This window comes from Hoplias malabaricus, chromosome 8, assembly GCF_029633855.1.
Source record: "Hoplias malabaricus isolate fHopMal1 chromosome 8, fHopMal1.hap1, whole genome shotgun sequence".
Taxonomy (NCBI): Eukaryota; Metazoa; Chordata; class Actinopteri; order Characiformes; family Erythrinidae; genus Hoplias; species Hoplias malabaricus.
The window spans coordinates 11319925-11345673 of NC_089807.1; the positions used below are offsets into that span (position 1 = coordinate 11319925).

Here is a 25749-nt window from a genome sequence, read left to right on the forward strand (position 1 = left end):
ATTTTGGTAGGTGGTTTGGCGACTCAAAAGTGTTCGTAGGTGTGAATGTGTGTGTGTGTGTCGCCCTGTGAAGGACTGGCGCCCCCTTCAGGGTGTGTTCCTGCCTTGCGCCCAATGATTCCAGGTAGGCTCTGGACCCACCGCGACCCTGAATTGGATAAGCGCTTACAGATAATGGATGAATGAATTAATTAATAATTAAAGGTACACTAACCAATTAATCATGGTTTAAACCAAAAAAAAAAAAATAATAAAAAATCAAGTAGCTGGATGTTTCCTATTACTGTGTTTAGTGCGTAATTATGCACCATACAATTTCTATAGATAACTGAATGTCACATTGTGTTATGCGCAACAGAAGTAAGTGCATTTGACATTAACAACATTGGTTTGAGGCAAGTGTGATTCAGACGTTGTTTGCAGGGCTGTAATTGGTGGGTATATGCTTCTATTATTTGTTAAATACATCAGCCTCTAAGTTCCTGCACAAAATGAAAGAACACGTGGGACAACAGGGTGTTTTGGTTTGACTACTTTTGGACAAAGGGGGAAACTGAGTATAAACCGAGTTAATGCTTTAACAATCCGATGTAGGCCTGTTGCGATTTTGCATGTGTCTTTGGTCCCACCGAGAAGTCATCTCTTCAGTCTCTCAGCTTCTGTCCCGAGAGACCCAGGAGTGCAGTCACTGTACGCCCACCCCCACCACTGCCCTCCCATGGCCACATACATAACAGGAGACCACTCACTGCCCTGCATTTCCACACTAACACACACTATCTCTCAGCTCAGGAGAACAGATTGGGAGGTGGGGGCTCTTCTTCTGCGAGGATGGAGATACAAAGCAAAGGGAGGCGAACAAAAAAAAAAAAAGAAAAAAAAAAGAAGGAGCAGTGATGTGGATTTTGAGTCCGACTATCAGTCGCCACAACCACTCGCTTAAGACAACATGACAGGTGTAAGTTTCACCAACTTAAATGTCCGGATTAGCCACTAGTGGTTCTCTTCATATGCATTCCTTATGGGAATTAATTCCATTTGAAATGCAAGGCCAAAGGCAAGATTACAGAGGCAGAGCCCCATGGCGAGGTGTATGCTGCAACTAAAAGCCAGGATTTGAATAATTGTACAGGCTTAGACCCAGAATCAGCACAGAACAGAACGAATGGATTATTACAGGGAACTTTGTACATTTTTGACTGCTTCGCTCGCTGAAATACCTTTTTTGCTGTGAGAGTGTGTGCGCGCTTGTGCGTGATACTACTTGAAAGACAAAAAAAAATGTGTTTATTTCAGCCTATTTGCATTTGGCTGCGTGTGCGAGTGAGCAAGGCTAGAGACACAAACAGAGAGAAGACATGAGAGCTAGAGCTAGAGCTAGTGAGTGTGTGTGTGTGTGTGTGTGTGAGAGAGAGAGAGAGAGAGAGAGAGAGAGAGAGAGAAACAGAAAAAAAGTAGAGAAAGTACAGTGTGTGTCAATACAGTATAATAATTCAGATGTTAATAAACAGCATAATATACCCTCTACACTGTGGGTTGTGTGTGTGCTTCTGAGTTTTCTTTTCTTGACAGTCTGACAACACTTTATTGGCTGAAAAAATGCGCATCAGTATTAGCAGTGGTGGAGACTTCACAGTGGCACATTTTAGTCAGAGCAGAGGAGGGGTAGAGCGCTGTTAGAAGGAGGTGAGGAGAGAAAAGGAATAGCTAATGAGGAAAGGGATAAGGAGCGTGTCCTGACTGATTCGTCAGAGGAATCGCTCAAGAGCCCAGTTCAACGGATTGAGCCCGAGTAAAGCGCAGCACAGGGAGAGAGTCTTTAGCATGAAAGGCCGGCCTCACCCTCAGGAGACAGACGAGTGGGGGTGGGGGGTGGGGGGGTGGTGTGAGATGCGCTCACAGCCGAATTATCACTCCGTTACCCGCCAACCTCTCAGGTACGGCGCCCCCGCTGACGCCATGTTTATTTCATGCGGCCAATCACTGTAATCTGATCATTAGCCTCCTGCTCCATGCCTGAGCAGGGCTCCAGACGGCCCAAGCCAAGTGGCTCTACACACTCACACTTTAATCACTGCCTCCTCCCCTTCGTCCTGTACACATAGCACGTTTAAGCGCCGCTGCTCCCACATGCCGATGAAGCAGGGAGGAAAAGCGTTGGTAGAGGTGAGTCTGCCTGCATTGATTTGGGCTAAAGTTCATTTGCACTAGGCCACCATTGTTTTTTGTCTGCACATTAGCATACATGCTGATAATTACAAGAGGCATTAATATTAAAGACAATAAATAGACTGGGAAAAACATTTCAGCAGGAAGATATGCTGTTAATATTTTAAGAAAACTTCTAACGTCCAATAATAATAATAATAATAAGCTTACATTTAAATGTGCTTTACTTTCTTTAAAAGACTTCTGCACCATTTCTAAAAGTCCATTTGTTATAACATGTCACACAGCTTATCCTGCCTTTTGTATCTCTTCCTGAAGGAGGTTTTAAAGTCAAATTCAGCCTGAAGACGTTCACTAAAATTATATTTGCAAATAAAATCCAAACTAGGCTTCTATCCATTGAGCTGTAATGTATCGCAACCCACAGGTTCAACTGGGTCAACAACTTCCTCAACTTTCAATGGGTTTTATGCAGAGTATTTCAATACAGTTCATTTCAAATATTAAAGAGTTTAACGGCATATAAATTCCACATCATAAAGCCACTCCACAACAATAGTTATAGTCAGGAAACTTCTGCGCTGTTGGACAATATCGGGCTATATAAGCTTGGCTTAGACTGTTATTTCTTTTTGTGAGAACATGCAGAGGCTCTTGACACTTTGACATTCACTGCGTTTAATCATCTATAGACATAGTGTTGAGACGAGACGTATAAAGGGACAGACATTCGGTCACACAGATCTTGCTATAAAAAAGTGTCATAGCCAAATGTCCTTTATGCTACTAAGCTTTTCAGTCTTCCAGTACAAGTTCTACCATGTGACCTAACTAAGAGAGGCAGGACAGAATAGTGTAAAGGGTCAGTCTACTTGATTTGGCAACATGGTAATAAACAATAGCATGATGCTATATTATGGTGATGTTTCTAATTCCACCAGAAAAAAAAAATGAGCAAAGATTGTTCGGCTACTTGCTAGCCTAATATCATACCTATCTAGAGAACTGATCCCAAACAATAGCTTATAGCCATTCACACAGCCCAACCCAAGCCTGAGTCTAATCCAAAAGGAAGAAAATGATTTTCAGGCTTACAAAATGGTGTCTTAACATGCCTTCAGAGTGAAAGCCAAATGGAAAAATGTTATTTCTTGGCATTCCTCTGTGTGTTTTTGTATCACCGAGCATGAGTGAGAGTGTTAAAATGAAAAGATATGATATACTAGGTAGCACAGAGAGAGAGAGAGAGAGAGAGAGAGAGAGACAGAAAGGGAGAGAGAGAGAATGAGAGAGAGAGAGAGAGAGAGAGAGAGAGGGAGGAGGGAGGACTCCAAAGGTAATTTCAGAAGTGTCAATGACCAAATCTCACACAGACTGGGCTACATCAGAGACTAAGCAAAGCTTATGCAAAGCAGAGGTCAGAGTCACCACTTTGTAAATGGTGTGACCAACACTTCAGTTCAGTGCAGTGTAAACAGCTGATGAGAAGAGGGACACGAGAGGCCATCACATAACAGTGCAAGACGTAAACATACAATGCAGACACGCGCTTAACACACAGTCTCTCCGTCATAGAAAATGCACATGACTGCATTTGATTGCATTGATTACTTAAATTAATGTGCGTTTAAAAGAAAACACACCTGTAATGCATGTGGCATATGTACTGGTGTGTATATGCATGTACGCACACACACATACACACACACACACACACACACACAGCCATAACAACCACAGTTAGATTGTATTGCTAGACAGTGTCCTCATGTACAAAAATTTTCATTTTAATATCTTTTTCAGTATATTATTTGGGGATCTGGCTCCTACCAAACTACAAACCATGCAATAAAAAGACCCTAATGTCTCATAGTATGGGACCTGAGTTTATGTAAAAGCCCAAAACAAACAAAAAAAAAGCAAAACATTCAAAACAACTGTACAGAATATACACCTGGGCACTATTGTGGAGGTGGGGGGTAAATAATGGCTGATTAACATTTAAAGGAACAAGTCTGGAGACACTTAAGGACAGGGCTATTTACACAGGGTAATAATGGTGCTGTGCAATTTGATCCTTGTGGTATTTTGATCAAAATATGTCACAGAGTATTCACTAAGATCCCAGCGAATGTGTTAACTTGTGGAAAAGCTAAATAATTGCTTAAACAAAGTTAAGCAGTAAGAGCATGTGTTTCCTTCAATAAGTGAAGCACCACCATGTACAACAATGTCAACAGACATTTCCACACACTTGGGAAGCCATTTTTTGTCTTGTCACCTGACAGACACTGGATAGAAACATACTGACTGAGGGGCAGAGGATGAACTTTTCTACTAATCCAAAAAGTGTGAGTGCGATTTTGCTCTCCTTCATTCTATTTATTCAAAATGTTTCTTGTGATACAATGTAAAAATCATACTGCACTGTATTACTTACCTTTGTTTAACTCTGCAAATATTTGGCGACCCACACACACAGACACACATATGTAAACAGAAGATGAGCACGTATGAATGCCTTAAAAACACCCTCACCCATCCACTCCCACAAACGCTTACATGAAGTTAATGTTGCACCGCTTGCCGTTTATGTGCACGGCTACAAACTACATCTCTGTTGTTTTGACAATTCATCTTTAAGTGACAACCCACAAGGTGACAAGAGCCCTTCAGATGTGGCACAGGACAAGAGCAGGGACCATTCATCTGACGGATGAGCTTCAGCCATGTGTCAATCATGCACTAACGCTCAAGCGGAGAGCAGCTAGCCCATTTTCCCTGTCTGCTCCTGGAGAGGACACGCAAACAAGCTAGGCTACAGCGTCCTACTCAGCTACTCCCAACCCTCCAGCTCCAGCCTCATCGTTAAGAAATTACTCTGATTAAATCTTCATGAGGCCGTGCCAGTGGGTTTGGCCATATTTGAATCTTTTCTAAATGTGTAAATAATTTAATCTTTTGGATAAGTCTAGTGGATTTATCCAGCGGCCGGGCATAATACCCCACGCTCGCGTCAGGGGAGAGGTGTGACGTGACTGGGCTCGATGGCTTAACCCTCTCCCCTCCCTGCACCTCTGGATCCTCGGTAAAGAGAGAGAGGGAGAGAGGGATCAGTCCACACGCAATCAAGCAGACTTCCATATCACTCCGCACTTTGGCCGGCAACATGCTGTTCTCAGACTAAGCACTGACATCATCATTTCATCTAGTATTAAACACCGTGTGGCCGTGGATGGGGGGGGATTTATCACTCAATATTTAAATCAAGTACAAAAAAAGGCCTTAGCCAGACCCTAGGCCTGAGCTTAAATCCTCAGCAATATTCAGAAACAGAACCCTGCAGCTGACACTATATGCACCAAGAGGTTGTACGTTTGAGATCGAGGCGATTGTGAGCCTACCACGAGCCTTCCTTTGCACACATATGCACCCACAGAGGCAGAATGAGAGGCATGGGAAAAGAGTGAGGGAGAGAATGAGAGAAAAAGAGAGAGATTAAAGGAGAAAGACGTGAAAAAGGGGTGTGTAGCGTCTCTCGGTTCTCCTCAGTATGGTGCCCTGGCGGAATGCTGCTTAGATTAATGTCACCTCTCCCCATCAGTTGGTGATACATCTATTTCTTTTTTTTTTTCCCTGGTTTTTCAGCAATCACCAGTTACATTTAAATATATCAAGTCATCTGAAAGTGACAAGTCATGGTGGAGCGATAATGACTTAGGCTGAAGCAGCTCTGCAGGCCAGCTGGGCAGCATTTGGGAATAGGGAAAGTAATACAGGCAGATAAAAGATTCCTCTCTCTATTTAAAAGTGGGAGGGCGCAGGCTTCCCCCCTCCTGGCGCTAGCTCCAGCTGAAGATTGCGATGGCAGGACCCCAATCTCATCCCTCTGCCAGGCCTGTTGGAGCAGCCAGTCCCGGCTGAAATACCTGGCCCTCCCGCACCTCCCGGGCCTCCAGCTCCACGCCACCACTAATCAAATAAATAAATCAAATGAAGAGACGTGTGAATTACTTTTCGGTACCGTCCTGTTCTGCAGTGGGACCTGCGGAGAGGGGCTCAGTCGGGAGCCTGGCAGGGAGTCTGGGGCTCTTTTTTAAACACAGGTACAGAACACTGTGTGTGTGGGGGTGTATGTGTGTGTCTCAGAGACAATGCCCTGCATGGGCAAGCCTGGGCATACCTCACACACACACACACACACACACACACAGACACACACACACACACACACACACAAATGGTTGCATGGGTACTGAGCTATAGCCAGGGAAGGTCATTCTCTCACATGATAAAACTCCTACAATTTACTGCAGACAGAACACAGATTTACACACAGAGGAAACAGAGTGTGTCTCCCACTGACAGGTTTTTTTAAATATATCGTCATAGTACAATTAATTAAAATAAATCACCAAATAAAGACCTTAACAGAAAAGAGTAAAACATTGCTAGCTTTGAATATTCATTCATTCATTCTCCGTAACCACTTCTCCCTGTATCTGTGTGGGTTTCTTCCAAGTGCTCTGGTTCCCTCACGCAATCTAATAACACGTGTTGATAGGTGGATTGGCTGTTCAGAAGTGTCCAAAGGTGTGAATGTGTGAGTGTGTGGTGCCCTGTGACGGACTGGTGCCCTGTCCACGGTGTGTTCCTGCCTTTCGCCGAATAATGGTAGGTTTCAGACCCATTGTGATGAATAAAGTAATGAAAGATATATATTTATTGATAAGAGTAAATATATATAAGATAAAGAAGAAAAAATATGAATGACCTTTACTAACCTCGGCGCCCAAGGAGCAGTTTGAGGGTTAGGTGCTAAAGAGCACTTCAGACATGGATTACTAAAAAAAAAAAATAATAAAATGTACTACTGCAACTATATGTGGTTATAACATGGTTATAAAAACACCTGGAATAAGTGCTTGTCTTTTGTTGTCTTTTCCTCATTTAATTTTCTTTTGTTTGTTCTACCGTCTGATATATAAAAAAAAAAACAATAGAGGAAAACAAAGGATAAACAAAAGCCAAAACAATAGCTGTTCAAATCCAGAGACAATCCAGGGACCTGTGCTTTCACAGTAAAGGGCTGTAGTACAGTGTGGTGGTGGTGTGAGGAATTCTTCAACAACAGCAGCCAATCTAGACAGACCAGTGGTGCCTCTTGTATTGCACTGCTCTTAAGAACCCGTATGCTATAGCGACTGCAGCTCACCGCTCTGATTGAAAGCTCTTCAGAAAATAAGCTAGAATACCCAGCTTCAAAGGAGGAGAGAGAGAGAGGCTATTAATGCGAGGGGAAAAAAAATATGTGAATACATTTCACTCATTAACTGACCTGAAACCAGGTTACATGACTATTTTCATTTGAAGGCAGGACTTTTATACAGTGTCAACCCACACACCCACTGGCTGCTGAACAAAGGCAGAGCTGACAGTCCCTCAGAGACAGAAGACTTTGCTTATCATTTCAAAGGGACAAGTCCTGACTTAAAAAAAAATAGGGAGATAGAGAGAGAGAGAGAGAGAGAGAGAGAGAGAGAGAGAGAGAGAGAGCAAGAGAGAGGGTGGGTTTATATCCTGGACATGGTTTAAGCACTTGCAAAACAAACAACAACAGCAAAAAAGTTTCCCCGACACTGCAAATACCAGCACTATAACCATGATTTTTTATCCTGTGGATGTGTAGGTGTGTAACGGTGTGTGTGTGTATGTGTGTTTGGGTCAGAGTTAGTGCCAGAAGAATTGTGTATTAGAGTTTATGATCTTGTCCTGACCTTCTGCCTCATCCATAATGCATCATCAGTATAAACCTTTATGAAAGTTTAATAAAGAAAAACTATCTTCCTTGTCTCCAGCCACAGCGTCATGACAGTGTAATCTTTAATCAGTGGGATTGGGCTGGGACGAGATGTCAGCACACAGCACCTTCTCGCCTCTCCAAACACTCCTGTGATCTCCCCAAAACGCCTACCTGGACACCTCTCACAACCCACACTTCTTTCCCTCTCTCACTTCCCTCTTTATTTCCCTGTCAGATCTGCACGGACTCAAAAGAAGGCGAGGAACAATTCTTTCTTCTCTCCCTCAGAAACATTGTTCTATCTTTCTGCCATCGCTGCAGAAAGTCCCACACTATTGCTCTCCGTTCGCTCTCTGGAGCAACATGTACATAAAGCAAACAGGAAAAAGGGATTTAGGCACAGCAGCACATCCACAAGAGAGATAGCGAAAGAACCGGGCTTCATCTATTTCCTCTTTTTTTCCTCCTTTCCTCATGCTCTTTATTTTAAAGAAGAAGAAAACACATACTGCAAGTTTAAGGATGTTAGATGCACCTCAGCGGCCAAGCCTGCGCCTTTCTGAACACTTAATCCCTGTCTTTGTTTGATGGGATTTGCGCTTGAATCTACAATAAGACACATCCCATGCAGTTTCATCCAGGAGATATGAGCTTCCAAAAACTTGCCTGATGATAGTCTGGAGGCTGCTGCTCTCTGTTGAATACAGATGCTCTCACCTTTAGATGTCACATAGATCTGCTTCCTGACACAGGGGTGGAGAGGTGTGCCTCCAAGTCCTGCATTATAATTCAGAATTAGAATTCACATGTGACCGGGGTGGAATATTCACCTCCAACTTTTAGACAATAGTTATGCATGCATTTTGTTCCTCTCCCTCCGTCTTCTCTCGGCTCATAATTCAGGTTCGTCTCCGCTGCTACAGGCATCACGACCGCGTTGGCTTCCATGAGCAAATTACCAGCAGCGAAGGAGTGCGGAGCAAATAAAGTCAAGTAGGAAGATGGTCAGAGTCATTTATTTGGTCTTACCTCTTCAACTTTGTGTTAACAAATTGCAGCAGAGTTCAATGTCAAGCTTCTATTAGCTCCAGAGAGAAGGTAAAAGTGGATAAAAGTTTGCGGTGAACTTTATAAACATTAAAATACATTTACAGAAATTTAACGTTTTTCAAAATCTGTGTTCTTATCACTGAGTTACTGTATACATTTGTTATTTTACCTGTTATCTCCTCTTCAGCGGCTGTGACACAGTACTGTTTCAAAGCATAAAACCTACCCCCACCAACAGCTAGTTTTTTGCCCAAAGTAAACAATAACAGTGTGCCATTGTTCCTTAACATAATTAAAATATGGTTACAACATTTTTACATTATAGATCACATTAATAATTACTGTAGATGTCAAACTTGTAAAATCTACGTTAACGTGGCTGTGCTAATATCTGGAATCACCTGAGGAACCAGTTCTCTAAACTGGAAGGGACTTTTGAGCTAAAAGCATGTGGCAGAGAGGTGGGTGGAGATAGCGGCAGGGACTAATTGCATATTCATAGATCTGTGCACACTATAAGAAGGTGAAGGTGCACAGTAACCTCTCCAGTACATTTAAGGAGTTAGAGTAGGTTTTTTTTTCTAGGACACAGCTTCTAAACATGTAACATTGATGAACAGAGATGAGTTATTAGCGGGTCAATGACTGGACGAGGATGTTAAAATGATTCAGTCACGTTACATTGACGTGTCCCACTGTTCATGACCAATCCATCTGGAAAACAGAGACCCACCGTGAAATTCCACAGATAAAATATAGGCAAACCATCCACATTACGGCTAAATGCCACAGAATAAAAAAAGCTTATGCAGGATTCCTTTTTTTCAGTTTTTCTTCTTCTCCTAGGGTTTTCTTTCCCCCACTGCTCTAAATGTTTATTCTTCTTTTTGGAGCTTCCAATACACATCAGGAGAAATTACAGTTGTCTGGCTTTATGTCTGTGCATGTCACTTTTGCTTTTGCCACTCCACTTCGGTCCAATGTTTTGGTTAATGTTGATTGAAATATGGGCACTGTCTTTCTGGAAAACCACTTTGTGTCAACATGTCAATATGGCACAAGGGGAAATAAGTCAAAAAATGACCAGATTGTCAAATCATATGCTACGTGGAGCCGAGCAGTGGGGATACGCCAGCTAGGCTGGAATCAGCGAGGTTTTGACAAGGATTTCATGCTGCATGTCTTATGTTTCGGAATTAATCCTACTGCAAAATTATGGGTTCTTTTCATCCTAAATGGCCATTGCCATGGTTACAATGTTTAAGCCTAAGAGATGAGCAGAAGAATGAGGCGTAAAAGAGAAAGGAGAGAGTGCGGAGCTGTGATTCTCTTACCGTTTCAACTGCCATGAAACAGCAGAATCTAATCTTAACAAAGAGCAAATTACATTTTACCAGGGCTCATTGTTCTGTGAAAGGGAGGAGGGAGAAAAGCAAAGTGACAAAGCGGGTGCATGCCTGCTGCTTAATTAAGGCACAACTTAACTCCTTCTAATTAAATGTGTTTCTGCGGGGTGAGGAGGAGCTGGGCTGTTAGGGTAAACAGCTTGGAGGGATGCTATCGGCAGAAGCAGCGCCTTTGCGGGGGACTGAAGTTAAGAGTGTTCAGGGGTGAGGGCACAAAGGAAAAAGTTCACTTTCAATACAATTAGCCTTCGTTGTTCTAGATATGCTGATATAACTAGAGCAGCGCATGGATATTCTATACTTGCTGGAAAAACATCATGGGTATTACACCAGTATTCATAAGTAGTTGAGTCAACAGTTTCAGTAATACTGGTTACAAATAAATAACAGGACAATTAAAATGTATATACATATAGGTAAATTAATTTTAAAGGTGAATGAAGACCAAAGTGGTATATGATTTTAAAATGACTAAGGAAACTGTTGAGAAGCAATAATACTGTTAAGTAAAATTCATTCAGAACGCCAGCTAATAGTTTATCATCAATATCATGGCGAATAGTGATTTGAGAAAGTGATTTGTACGTTAGCACAGAGCCTGCAGAGTTTTCTTTATACTATTTTTTTCTTGTAATTGTTTCCTAAAAAATATAATACAACAATTATTAACAGCATTTAGATGTACATAATCTATGAATGATTTAATGCATACACAAGTGTGGGCAAGAGTTTTAGCATTTATGGAATTTAATATAAGGATTTTTCCTGTGGATTTTGCTTTCGGGTGGGGGGTCATGGAGAGGTGACTGTAATTTTAATCTACATTAAATTTTAAGAATAAAATGCACTATATGTTGACTTTAGAAGAGCACTTCTGAGTACTGTAGCTTGGCCCCTTAGCTGACCCCTGCCTGCGTGGGTGATGAGAGCATAAGGCCAGCTGTGACACTGAGGAGCCGGTCTCAGGTCAGGAAACAGCTCCTGACCCAGGATTCACCTCGCAGGATCAGGGACCCTCAGGACTGACCACCACTACAGGGCCTGAGTGTCTCTATGGGTTACATCAAACCCTCTAAGCAAAACACCAAAAATATTCACTACCATTTATGTGTACGAACCCTTACTGGACAGAGTCTATGAGTTTAAGCCACATAAGCCAAATATATATTTATATAAACTATAAAATTAGTTTCTAAAACCAAGCACCTTAACATTTTATCAACCAAGTAATCTATACTTCAAAAGGAACAGGGCCTCGCTTGGAACTAGATATTTATTATTGACTTACATTTCTATAAGGGTCTGGCTGATAAAATGGTGCTGTAACACATTCACAGCCTCATTTATTTTGTGTAACACGCTCTAATGTTCTGGCTTTAATAATCCATCAGAAAGTCAGTAACGGTGAAATGTGTGCGTGTATTCATGTCGTTATAGGGACAGAAAAGATGAATTTCTGTTTGTTAAATATATAATAGACAACAAACGGCTGGGTCACAGAAACATCCTCCAAACATAAAGAAGACACTATGATAAACATTACCTCAACAATATTCAACACATTTGTGTTTGAGGTTCCAGTAAAACACTGACCTGCACCGTGTCCCAATTCAGCACGTGCGCTTCAACATTAGGTGTCAGTCAGTAATCGCGTATGCCACTTCTACGCTGGTTCGGCAAAAAATGGGTTATTCTAATGGATAACCCTGGTGATGATTTAAGTTGGATGGGAACTCTTGCTCAAATGAAAACACAGGTGAATATCACTGTAGCAATTCTACATCTCAGAGACACACACTTACATTAGTTCTCTGAACAATAAATATGTTTTTCACAGTGAATCCCTATACAGGGGGTCCTTGACATACGACGTTGATCCGTTCCTACGTTGTGTCATAAACCGTTTTTCGGTGTAAGTCGGAACATACGTACATACTGTACGTAAATAACATACTGTAAGCACTTATCCTATCCTAACACCTATCCTCCTCAGTCCAGAGCCGCGTATTATTTAGCTGATATATCGTTTTCAGTGCTACTGTTAAACTGACCTGGTGGCAGTGTATGGATCAGATGGATCAGACACAGCAGTGTTGCTGGAGATTTAAAACCCCATCAGTGTTACTGCTGGAATGAGAATGGTCCACCAACAAAAAATATTCAGCCAACAGTGTCCTGTGACCACTAATGGAGTACTAGACGACACAAACAGTGTTTTTCTACAAGGTGGACCAAAAAAGCTATGTGTGTCTATCATAGTGGACAGTGAGCGGACAGAGTTGTAAACATATTTAGCAGAACGCTTATTCACTCGTATCAGTGAATCTCACACAGTAGAACAGGCTGAATAACAGGCAACAAAGCATACAGAGCAGCAGATGAACTACTGTCTGTAACTACAAAATGTAGAACGTTAGCGTGTGCACGTTTTTCTTCTAGACAGAATTTAAGGACTAATTTTACCACTGCTTTACAGTTAATTTCTTAGATGTTTAAAACTTTCGCACAGTTCTTTTCATGCTCTGAGTCGATTAAAAAAGGGAAATCAGAATTCAGTGGTGAATGTGTACTGTTTGTGAGTTCGAAACTAGTTCAGACATCTTGGCCATCGACAGACAGACTGGTATGAATGTAAATCGCAAATAAACGTCTGTGGTCTCCTCTGCTTCTAGCGCTCCAAACTTTATGGATAGTGTTAGTCAGTTTTAGTGACAGAGAGAGACACACACAGCGATCAAAGAAAGATCAAATATGCACGCTCAATTCTTTCAGCCTCTGTGTATTTGTGAACATACTGTTTTCTGGGGGCAGCGTCTAAACTAGAATTTACAGAAAACAGAAGAAATTTTGGAAATTATATTTCTGTTACATACATAGCTCTGAAAGCATGTCGCGTGATTCATTCGGGTGCTCAGACTATTAAGTGTATCTAATAACTGTGTTAAGTATTAACTTCACTTTTGTCTTTTGTAATTACACAATTGAATCTATATAATTGTAACAGCATATTTGCTCTCATGTAATTACACACACGTAATAACATATGTGTAATTACATTAGTAATCAGAATGGAATAAGATTTTTTTTGTTCCTTAAGCCTTCTCTGGCAGGTATTTATTAACTTACATTAAGACTTTAAACTGGATTTGCTATAGTTTCTAATATTTAGCTAATATTTGTTATTGTTGAGACTTTGTAACCAGTTTCAGTTTTAAACCGTTCTGTAATGTGATAGTAGAGCAGATGTCCATAATTTCACAATGTAACATTTATATTATATAATTATTTAAATGGTACATTAATATTGTTAAACATACAATACACAAGTTTAATTCACTAATAACATTATGAATGTGTTGAAAGTTTTCTGTCACTAATGGGATACATGTATTAAACAACTTTTGGTATGTTACGCAATTCTGCAGTAATATCATATGTTACAATGAGATAAGTAGTAGTTTCATTTTAAATGATCTTTAATGATTAATTATTCCAGAGTAAATATGCTGTTACAATTATGAAGATCCACTTGTGTAATTACAAAAGGAAAAACTGAAGTTGATGCACAAATGTAATTACATAAGCTTTACTACTGTAATCCATCTCTATCAGGTACTAATTCACCAGTAGTTACATTGTTGTTGCATATGTTGTTCATGTGTAACTACACACTTATTAGAGATACTTAATATAAAGTGGGACCAAAAACGTTCTTCCTTCAACAGTCCAAACACATGCATAGGTAGGTAAACAGACTAGCGCGACTGTATTGGTTACGCATGCTGCTGTGTTCATAGATCTGGTCCTAAGCTCAGGTTGTATTGGTCGGCTTTTGTGACGTACCTAGTTCAAACGTCCAAAAGACAAAAAAGAATCATTTCAGAAGATACACTGAGTGAATGGATGTCTACTAACTTATGAATGCATAGTGTACATTGTGAAGGCAGTGTGTAAAAGCTGTTTAAGGCAGTCAGTGAAGGGGTTTCTACAGGAGCAGGGAGTGTGATCCAAGTGCAGTGTGTGTTATATCAACACGTGTTTCACACCAGACCGGACCATGGCTTAACACTTAGCTTCCAGCACGACATCTTCCCCTTGGAAAACTTCACACACAGAAATCGATGGATGTGGAAGCGACCTCTCTTTTTCTCTTCGTACACACTGCCATACACACAAACACACGCGCACAACTAGACGAAACACAGCGAGTAAACACAAGCTCAGAGTTATGTCCTGCAGGGAGCAGGACAGCGCCTCAGTGGTTCCGTGGCCTTCCTCACTGACCCATGGCTATCTCAGCAGACATTCTGCAGACATGCACTCTCTCTCTTTGTCTCCCTCTCTCTCTCTCTCTCCCTCACACACACACACACACACACACACACACACACAAAGCCAGAGCCTTCTCTTCCCCAGTTCAAACATCTGCACTTAATCTCTGTCACATAACAACACAAAACAAAACTCTTTCTACACACAGTAATTGTATGAAAAATGCAGACTCTCTGGGAGGAGATGATATGTCTTCATCTAAAGGTAAGATGAAACAGAGCTTAGACAGATGAGGACTTCATTTAGCTTAGTTTGTTTTAGCTTATTTGACAATAAAAAGCAAGACAGCACCCAAGCTTGTTTGTCAAGGGTAATACAATAAACGCCCAGGCCCGTTTTCACCCTGCTTTTTCATATATGAGTGAAGGCTAATCAGACACCAATCAGCCATAACATTAAAGCCACTTCCTGTATCAGTGCCACACTGTAATTTCTCTAGTGTGATGGTGGTGTGGAAGTGTGTGTGTGTTTGTGTCGTGCCACCAAGCAAAAATACCCAGTCAAGAGCATCCTGTGTGTACTGTCCTTTTACCACTGATGAAGGACTAGAACACGACCAGCACAAACTATGCGGCAACAGATGAGCTCCTGTCATATCGACAAAGCTGTCAATGAAATACCCTCCACTGAACAGGTTCTTCTACATCAACACTCTGAAAACACGTGTAATTTTAAAGGAATTTGCACTTTTTTGAGTGTTTTTAATTGTCACCTCGAGAACATTCGCAAGGTAACAGATCTACCTTTCTCCTGTTCAGTTTAAACCACTTCACATCCCTTGTTTACACCCTCGGTCACAACTGACTTTATGAAGATTATGTTCCAAAAGCTGAGAAAAGAGTGTTCTTAGTAAAAACTGAACCCGAATCACTTTGTCACATGCTCAGATAGAAACTGTCATGTAGTATTTGATGGATGTAACGTGGAAGGTAAAACATTAATGTGTGTGTTATGCACTGCTGTCTGCCAAGCTCCAGCTAAAAAGCTCCAGGTGCTTTTGTATCATGCCCTAAATTTATTCTCTCTTAAAAAGACTGACCGTTCAGAGTCACAATGGGTCCGAAGTCTACCAGGAATCACAGGGCACAAGGTAGAACACACCCTGCACAGTGCGTCCGTCCATCTCAGGGCATCACACACACACACACACACTCACCCAGTCACTCACACACTCACTTGTGAAGACTTTGCATAGCCAATTCAAAATATTTTTTGTATTGACAGAGAAATTTGAAACACCTGGAGGGGACCTATTCAGACACAGGAAAAACACTAAAAATATGAACAAACAAACAATATAACTGCACATAATTTATCTTCATTTAGTGACTGTTTATAAAATATTAGTTGAAATGAATTTGTGAAGGATAGAAAGGTTGAATCTTCCTAAAAATGGTCAGAAAGTAGGTTGCATTCCTTAGCATTACTTACTTAAGGATTCTTGTGGTTGGAACTCCCTTTAGTGACATGACAATGTAAAAATACAGTCCATCTAGACTACTGTCTAGCTTTTAGAATGCAGCTTGTAATTTATTTAGTACCTCAGTAGTTTCGCTTTCTACGTACTATTTTTTAAACATTTATTTGGCTTGTTCTTGGTTTATTACCCTCCTAAAGCAGCATTGTATCATGTATTGCTGTGGTGCAATCTCACAGACACAGGAAAAAATCACTTTGCCAGGTAGAAAATAAAAGAAATAAGGAGTGTGTCGGTATGTGACACTGGCTGGACCCTTGCAGCCAGAAGTACACGGAGTGCACCAGCAAAAAGCTCGGGTGAGCCGAAGCACACTGCTATGTCCTCCTTTTCCTCTCTCTCTCCTTCTTTCAGCCCTGGCCTTTGCTAGCCCCCTGAAAGGCTAAGCCCTCAAAGGCTTAGTTCAAACAGGCTGAGCTCTGGAGGCCTAAGCCGCGGAAGACTTCCCTCTGAGGGCCTGGAACTCCAAAAGACGGATTTTTCAGAGACAGGGCGGCTTCTGGAGAGATGATGTCTTAAGGCCAGTAAAGTTGCAGGTGTTCGGGCCATAGAGAGGTGTTGGATTAGAGTGTGGACTGGAGACAGATGGAGTCAGTGTATGCTCGTGTGAATCGAGAGCGCTGGGGTCAGCGGAGGTCACTGCTGAGTGTTGCAGGTTTGTCGTGGACGAGGCCACGGCTTCGGCGTGCCACCACGATGATGATCCACATGACCACACGTCCCCGGAGGACTCTGACAGCAGGGGCTACTGCTGAATTTATGGGGCCTCCTCAATCATCCTGCTGCCAAGGCTATATAACAGAGCTAACCAGTTGACTTTGGCCAGCGTAGCCTGAGATTCATGGCTTTTTATCCGGGCACGGCTGAGAGCAGAAGATGCACTCCCCGCCACTCCGACTTGGACAGCGTCACATCCAGAGGGATGAGCAAATAAATCAAAACCATCCATTCTCCGTCCAGAAACTCAGGAATGAACTCAGAATGTTCCACAAACAAGAGCGAGACAGCATGTCTAATGGAAAATCTGACCATCAAGGGTAAAATTGAATGGAAAACAATGGACATCCCTGAATTCATCTGAATCAGCGTGTTTGTTATGGTCATTAACTTACCAAAGCTATCGAGCTGCTGAGTGTCCACCGACACTGCACAGGACCCTGGCCTTGAGCAGAAATGCCTTTACCAGACTCCCAACTCAAGAAGCTCTCATGCGCAATATTCACTAGTTTATGTTTATTTACAAGTATTGAAAGAGGCTTTGTGCTCAGGTTTGACATTGTGGACATTGTGGATTTCTCCAAGTGATACGCGTACACAAGTATGCAGTGGATTCACATAATGACAAAGGCACAATGACAACACATTTAAAACTGATATGTTAATAGCTTAGGCTCTGAATGACCAACACTTTTATAAGCGCCCTGCATTGGGCTTGATTAAAAAAAATATATATACATTTTTGAAAAATCATACAAATATGTTCATGGTCTAAACTTATATTTAAGTTTTATACCTTTAACAAACTTTGGCTGCTATTCCTTGCTCTACTCTGTGCTGTGATTTTCTTTAAAAATAATATTTAACACATTGCTCCAATGGTCAGAGACAGAGATTATAGTTATAGAAAGAATACACACAATTTACACTGATTTTCTGTAATTATAAACCATATAACGCCCTTAAATATAGCAGTTACATTCAGTAGGTCAGTGTCGTTTATCAGCATCCCATAAAACGGAAAAACCTGCATACCGATATACTGATGTATGAGATATATCATTCATATTTTACTTTGATGTATTCATTTCTCTATATTGCAAAATACATTAGATCACGTTTGTTCATAAATAAATATTGCTGAATATATTCTGCATTGCATAAGATTTTCATGGTCTGAGTTTGTCACTATTCTCATCTGCAGTGCCCCCCTCTGAGCCCTGCCCCCTTCTCTACCCACCAGAATGCATATTCAAATGAACCTTAACCCCTCCTCCTCCTAGCACCCTCTCTCTCCAGCCCACCATTCTTCTACAGTCACCCCTTCATGGAAATGTGTAGTGTGTCCTGGAGTGAAAATGTTCAATCATACCGTTTGATGTGCAAGCTAGGGACCTTAATTGACGCATTTAGCACCGCTCCATCTGCAACTCGATATGTGCCTGGATGTGTGTCTGTTTGTCACCCTGTTTCACTCTCTCGCCTCTCTGTATACTGTCCAGCCGTAGTGGACATAGGCTGACTCTTAATATGCTCGGCCCATTGTGGCCGCGCTTTGTTGTCCCGCACAGGCGCCATCATCCGTTGGTGGAGCAGACAATGGGCAGTGTTGACGCTGGACACGGCGGTCATGTTCCATTTGCCGATGTGCATTATCTCCCAATCCTGTCCTTTCGCTGGCCGTGATCTCAAAGTGTCCCTGCTTTGAATAGAGTCTAAAGCCATTATTGGGGGAGAGGGGGCGGGAAAAAAAAAAGGAGAAAAAAAAAGCATGGTGAGCAAAAAGGGGCTCGGACTGTTATAGGCTACATTTGGGCTCGGCTACATGCATACTAATAACATCATTACAGCGCCGCGCTTCTGGAGAGCATGTTTACTTTGTTATGGTTTCCATCACCTTCCCCCCTCTCCACTGAATCACTAATGTCCACCTATTTTTCTCCTTGCCTTACTCCCTCAGTACACCCCCAACCCTACACCTCCAGTCCCCCATCCCTTACTCTTTTTTTGAATGTAAATAGCACACAGGGCTAATTTTCTTGTATTTGCCCAAAAAATTAGGCTACATAGTTCGTGTAATTCTCCCTCCGCTGGGTGCACAGTGTGTGGGTGGCGCTCCTCGCAGCGAACACTTCTATTCCATGGCATTGAACTTGACCATGAATGACCTCTCCATAATGAGTGAATTGAAAACATCTCCCTTTGGAATGCGGCTTCTAGATACTGGCTACGCCTGTTTTTTTCTCACCTCCCTCCCTCTCCACCCCTCTGCATTTGATGAATTAAAGGCCCAGTGTCCACATTCCTCTCACCTGCACACTAAAGCATACCTCTCAAAGAAGGCAAGGTCGCTAACATTGTCTTTATTCTTTGAACAATTTTTTTTATTGCTTTTTTTCCCCCTTTAAACACAATGACCACACCGTGTGTCTCTCAAATCAGGAGCTGCCTTCGTCTGTGCCGTCAGTTTCTGTACTTGCTCCTCATAACCTTACAGAACACTGTGATCTTGCATGAACAGCTGCAATAAGTGTTTAGACGTCTATGGGTTTATTAACGGTAAACCTTCTTGGCTAGTGTAAATAGAAAAATGTGGGAGGACCGTGAGATAATGCCCAGGCATGCTTGTTAACATCTGACCAGAATCTATTGATATCTGAGAACTCCCAAAACATAGAAGCATGTGCCACCTGTCCCAGAATTTCATCTGTGGCTGAATGTGTAGATAGTTACATATGAAACAATTTCAAGAGCGTTATAGGTGGTCCACAGAAAATCTAACTAACAGTCAGTGCGTATATTAAAGTGAATTCCACTGATGAATCATTACAGTCACACCTGTGAATGTGTGGGCTATATTAGGCAGCACATGAACAGTCATGTCAAATGGCCAAAGGTAAGGCCAAATTGCGAAGGTGCTGGGACAATACATCCCCAAAACAGCAGGTATACACTTGTGCTGGAAAAGCAAGTCTGATCCATAGAGACCCTAATACACCTTTTACAAGAAGAATCCTTTACAAAAAGATGTGCTGCTAATGTCTGGGTGCTGAATAACACAGGATTCCTTCAGAGAATAATTCATTCACCCATCATTAATAATGAAGGATGCAAAGGTATTTGACCAACCAAGTAATTAAGGGCAAGTATTTTTATTTATTTTCTTTAAGTTTATATCCCCCCAATTCCATGTTGGGACGTTGTGTAAAACATAAATAAAAACAGAATATGATTATTTGCAAATCCTTTTCAACATATATTCAATTGAATACACCACAAAGACAAGATATTTAATGCTCAAAACCGATAAACTTTATTGTTTTATTTTTGCAAATATTCACTCATTTTGAATTTGAGGCCGGCAACACATTCCAAAAGAGTTGGGACGGGGGCAACAAAAGACTGGGAGAGTTGAGGAATGCTCAAAAAACACCTGTTTGGAGCATTCCAGAGGTGAACAGGTTAATTGGAAAAAGGTGAGTGTCATGATTGGCGATAAAGGGAGCATCCCCGAAGGCCTCGGTCGTTCACAAGCAAGGGTGGGGCGAGGTTCACCACTTTGTTAACAGCTGCATGAGCAAATCATTCAAGAGTTTAAGAATAAAGTTTCTCAACATACAATTGCAAGGAATTTAGGGATTTCACCATGTACAGTCCATAATATCACCATCAGATTCACAGAATCTGGAAAAATCTCTGCAAGTAAGCAGCAAGGCGGAAAACCAACACTGAATGCCTGTGACCTTCGGTCCCTCTGGCAGCACTGCATTAAAAACCCACACCATTCTGTAACAGATGTTACCACACGGGCTCAGGAACACTTCAGAAAACCATTGTCAGTGAACACAGTTTGTCGCTGCATCTACAAGTTAAAACTCTACCTTGCAAACCAAAAGCCATATATCAACAACACCCAGAAATGCTGGCAGATTCTCTGGGCCCAACCTCATCTGAGATGGAATGACACAAAGTGGAAAAGTTTCCTGTGGTCTGCCGAGTCCACAGTTCAAATTGTTTTGGAAATCATGGACGTCGTATCCTCCGGGCCAAATAGGAAAAGGACTGTTTGGGTTGTTATCAGCGCAAAGTTCAAAAGCCAGCATCTCTGATGATATGGGGGTAACTTCCACATCTGTGAAGGCACTGTGTATAGCAATGGAGACCACAGACTGTTGAGCAACTGAAACTGTACATCAAGAAAGAATGGGAAAAAAATTCCACTTACAGAGCTTCAACAATTAGTGTCCTCAGTTCCCAAACACTTATTCAGTGTTGATAAAAGGAAAGGTGATGTAACACAGTGGTAAACATGCCCCGTCCCAAATTTTTTGGAACGTGTTGCAGGCCTCAAATTCAAAATGAGTGGGAAAAAAACAAAAAAACAAACAAATATTTGATTTTATTATTATTATTATTTTAATTATTTTTTTTTCACTGAAGCTGACATGAAGACTGAAACTACTCTGTTATTTATCCGGTAAATTAGGTATGACTCAAAAATATATCAATGCTGCCATCTAAAATGGACATTATATTGTATTTTATTATAAGAGCTTTATTAAAGTCTACAATGTTGATTGTCTTAACTGGTTTTAAGTTGGGAAACATGTAGCATGTGCTTCGAAATTAACTACACTGAGTGTTCAACTCGAATGAGTAGAAAACCTGGTCTACATTTCTCCACAATCGTTCACTTGCAAAGTTTAAATATACCATCAAATCAAAACAAGAATAGACCGAATAAGAAAAAAGACATTTTACAGCTGTCAGTACCCAGCTGAACAAACAGAACAGAAAGCTATTAAATAGCAGCACAGACACAAACAACAAAACAATAGATGAACTTTGTTTAGTGGTGTATAGAGGTGATTTTTTTGTGCTCCGGGTACAACATTTTTTTTTTATCTGAATTGAGAGCATTGAAAGTTTACTCCACAGTCTCTGCCACAACTTCCTGAATGAGCTTCTTGTCTTTGACTGAAGTTTGCAGTTTGCTTAAGAAGTTGACAGCAGACGTTTTTTCAGCTGGAAAAAATAATCCTACAAGCTCACTGAGACAAGCAACAGGTGTCGCCATGGAGTAGCTTTGCATTAGACACCCATACTGCCATTAGGAACCATGTCTACCACAGAGTGAGAGAGAGAGAGAGAGAGAGAGAGAGAGAGAGAGAGAGAGAGAGAGAGAGAGAGAGAGAAGGAGAAATATCTTTTCACACTGCTGCCTGCCCTTCAGGCTCTTAGGAAGCAGGGAGTGAAAGCTGCGCTTCTATTTACAGCATAAACAGGGCTGGAGAGAAGTGTGGTGTTTGTACAGAGTGAATGAAGGCTCAATTCTCCACAACAACAGAGTGCATGTACAAACACAAACACAGATACATGTGAAAAGCTGGGGTCTAACTAGTGAAATCCAAAGCTCAAGTGAGTGCGCATCTTTGAAAAATAGCTTTTTACTGATGGACTTGTGTTGGGATCAAAGTCCACTGGTGCAATAACATTTTTTAAGCATGAGGTCACTTTGGAGGGGAGTAATCCAGCCACTAATGCATGCATACTGACATTTATCTGGGTTTGAAAACATCAGATTCTTTCAGCTGTGCGAAGGGCAGAGACAGTGCATATTCAGCAACCCTGGCCTGCATATATTCACTGCCGAACATTCATATTTAGCAGGAAGCGGAGAGGGGCGGAGTTAGTGAGATAGAATCGGCTTTGCTCGCAGAATCTCAGCCGAGTTGCCTAGGTCACATGAGATTGCCAGAGACTGCGGGCCTGAGATTAATGTTTTTGTGATGATACTGATGCTGCAGCAAATAAAAGCTGCTGTGTGGTCCTTTACAGTGTGTGTGTGTGTGTGTGTGTGTGTTGGGTGCTCTGAGGTGTGGTGTAGAGCTGTATTTGATCTTAATCATGATATATTCTCCGTCAGTGCTGTCACGATCCATCACTTAGCGTGGCCCTGGCGCGGCCGCCCAGCCAAGGTGTGGCTTATTACACCACCCCAAAAAGCTCATGAATAATAAACAGGGTTGAAGAGCCATCCAGGCTGCGGACCGCCGAAGCAATATCCCCGCGGCAACGTCACCTCAGCCCCCCCGGCCACCGCCATCACCACCACCTCCACCATCTCCCTCTGCCACCCCCCTGGACCCCATGTTTATGCATGACGCCTGTTTCATATGTATCAGCCACATCATTTCTGCTGTTGTCCCGGGGACTGATGACACGCTCTGCATTAAGAGTGATGACCCGCACACAAGGGCCCGCCACTTTCCCCCACTTTACTGCCATTGTCAAAACAGCGCTGCATTTTCCATACGCAACACAACACTAGGGGCTGTTGTTTCTCCTACCTCCATGTCGTCAGGAGAGCCGAGGAGGCAAAGGAAGAGAATGAGAGACAGCGAATGTGCATGTGTGTTAGAGTATATTCACGTATATTCCCAGCTCAGGCTCAGCTTGTGTCTTATTATCAGAGCCTTGAAGCAGAAAAGAGGAGAGGAAAATCAAACAAAAGCAAAGAGAAAGGTGCTCTCCACCGGTCCACGTCTCATAATTAAGTTCATCTTCCTTTTGGTGTCAGAGAAGAAGATGGGATTTGATCTTACCTTTTTATGTTGTGGTTTTTCTTCTCCCTCTCTCCCTTCCTTCGTTCATCCTCTTCTTTTTCAAAGATCTGAGTGGGAGAGGAAGAATACATAATGCATATGATGGACATGTAATAAATAGGACTTCATGAATATTTAATGTCCATGAATGCACATGTCTAAGTACTGTACATTTCCACTTCAAAATAAATATCATATTTAGGGATCTGAAGGGAAAAGAGGAAGGTGGGGGTGGGAGGATAGATTAAAAAAACTGCTTCTCATTTTTCAATTATATCTGTAAACACAGTTAGCAATTTGCAGTATGTGGATATTTTCCAATACAAAGCACTGAGAGCAGAGTTAGTGTGTCTGTGTATTTTATGAGGGTACCTGCTAGATTCCTTCTACCTATCTGCTCATGGGGAGTTGGGATCCATCAGGATTAAGGCAGCCTTTCATGCAAACAGTAACAGAGACAGAAAAATAAACAGGTGACGTGACTGAGCATGCTTAACTTATGCAGCATATTTTCTCCCCCTGCCATCCACTCCTCCGATTACAGGAAGAATTTAGGGTCAAGATGTGATTTTACTTTCAAATCAGGAGCGCGATACTCTTCGAAACGATTATGTTTGTCCTCTCTTTTTCTTTTACTTCATTACCATCCAAAATGCCGAGAGAGGGCTGTGCAGGTTTTGAAGCTGATTCTGTCATTCTTAAGTTCCCTTTATTCCCTGTCTTTTATTCAGTCACATATTCTCTTAAACACTCACTATCATGCACTGTCAAACATATTATCGGTTAGAGATCACGTCTACAGCATTCAACTGTGACTTCTTTTTCAAGCTACTTGTAGCTATCAAAAGTTATAAGGGTGGTTTTAGCCAAGACTACATTGCGCATGGGGCTTAAGTAACAATCTTAAAGCGACAGAAACCAAACTCGCCTGTTTAATGTGAAAGTCTGGAAGCTGGAATATGGGCATCTAAAACTGAACTATGGCTCGTTTATGAAACAATACAAATGCCATATGTGGACCTTCACAATACAAGCGAAAAAACAAATGTAGGATGTAATGCATCCCACCTCTTTCTTTTCAGTGTTTCACACATCCTCCCTCTTTTCTCTCACTTTTTCTACCTTCCTCCTTGCAGTAGCTTTGTCCTCGAGCATTCCTTTACAACCTCCCCTCTGTTTAAAATCTGCATGCCCCCCCCCCAACCCGCACCCCACCTCCACCTCCACCGGAGCCTTTGCTGGCCCTCTGCCCGTACACACATTTGTGTCTGCTTTTGAGTGTTTTCAGAGGCCCATTAAACAGCGCCTTGGCAGGACCAGGCACACTCACCTCACCTCTAAGTCCTGCAGAAAGAGGGAAGGTTATCATATTCCCTCATCTACAGCAGACACACACATAGAAACATGTGCGCGCACACACACGCACACAAAGACAAACATAATGCTGAATGTATCCCAACCACATGGAGGAAGTCATACTTCCTATGACAATCTCAAAAATATAAGAACCTGTAAACATGCCACATTATACTGGATTTCTCCCAGACATTTTAAGGCAGCGGAAAGTGGGTTGGTACCAGAAGCTCAGTGCCTTTTCACTCGTGGGCTGGATGTAAGTGCTGTAAAGCTGAAGACAAGGCAGACCAGAGGGGGTAGGAGTGAAGGGGGATGGCTGGGACCAGGGCACAGGGGTGCATGGTTTAAATTTTGGGTATGCTGCAACTGTGCCTTCTGCTGGCCAGTGGGAGAAAATCAGTGCAAGCCACGACACAAGCAGCTCCTAGTGTAACTCAACACCCACTATCAAGTGCAAAGCCCCACAGTTCCAAACTTTGAAATATTTAGCATGCTATTAGCCTACAACATCAGCATTTGCTTACACAGTGGCTGTGACGAGTGAGGGAACGGCTAAAGGGATTACATGAAGACAGACCACAATGTAGTGAGGATAACAAAGAAATGACACAGCAAAAACTACAAACAAGGAATCATGTCTCATTAAAGTGCACCTTAATCATCATATTTTGACTCTGGGCGGGCAATGTGATATGCAGTACTGTGAGAAATTACACTACAGAAATATCCTAATCATATCCAGAACTGTCTCGACTTTCAGTATGTGAATGACTTTGTGTACAAAGAGGGCTTTAACAGTCCTGTTTAACTGGGTCTAGTGTAGTGAAGAGTTCA

At 41.9% G+C, this 25749-nt stretch overlaps 1 long non-coding RNA gene across 1 annotated transcript in view; it reads right to left on the minus strand.

Moving 5' to 3' along the window:
- Positions 1–25749, minus strand: part of LOC136705850 (uncharacterized) — a 243157-nt gene that overhangs the window by 83265 nt on the left and 134143 nt on the right. Inside the window, exon 6 of the long non-coding RNA XR_010804092.1 lies at positions 23560–23627. This is a non-coding gene — a long non-coding RNA (uncharacterized lncRNA). The remainder of the gene's footprint in view (positions 1–23559; positions 23628–25749) is intronic.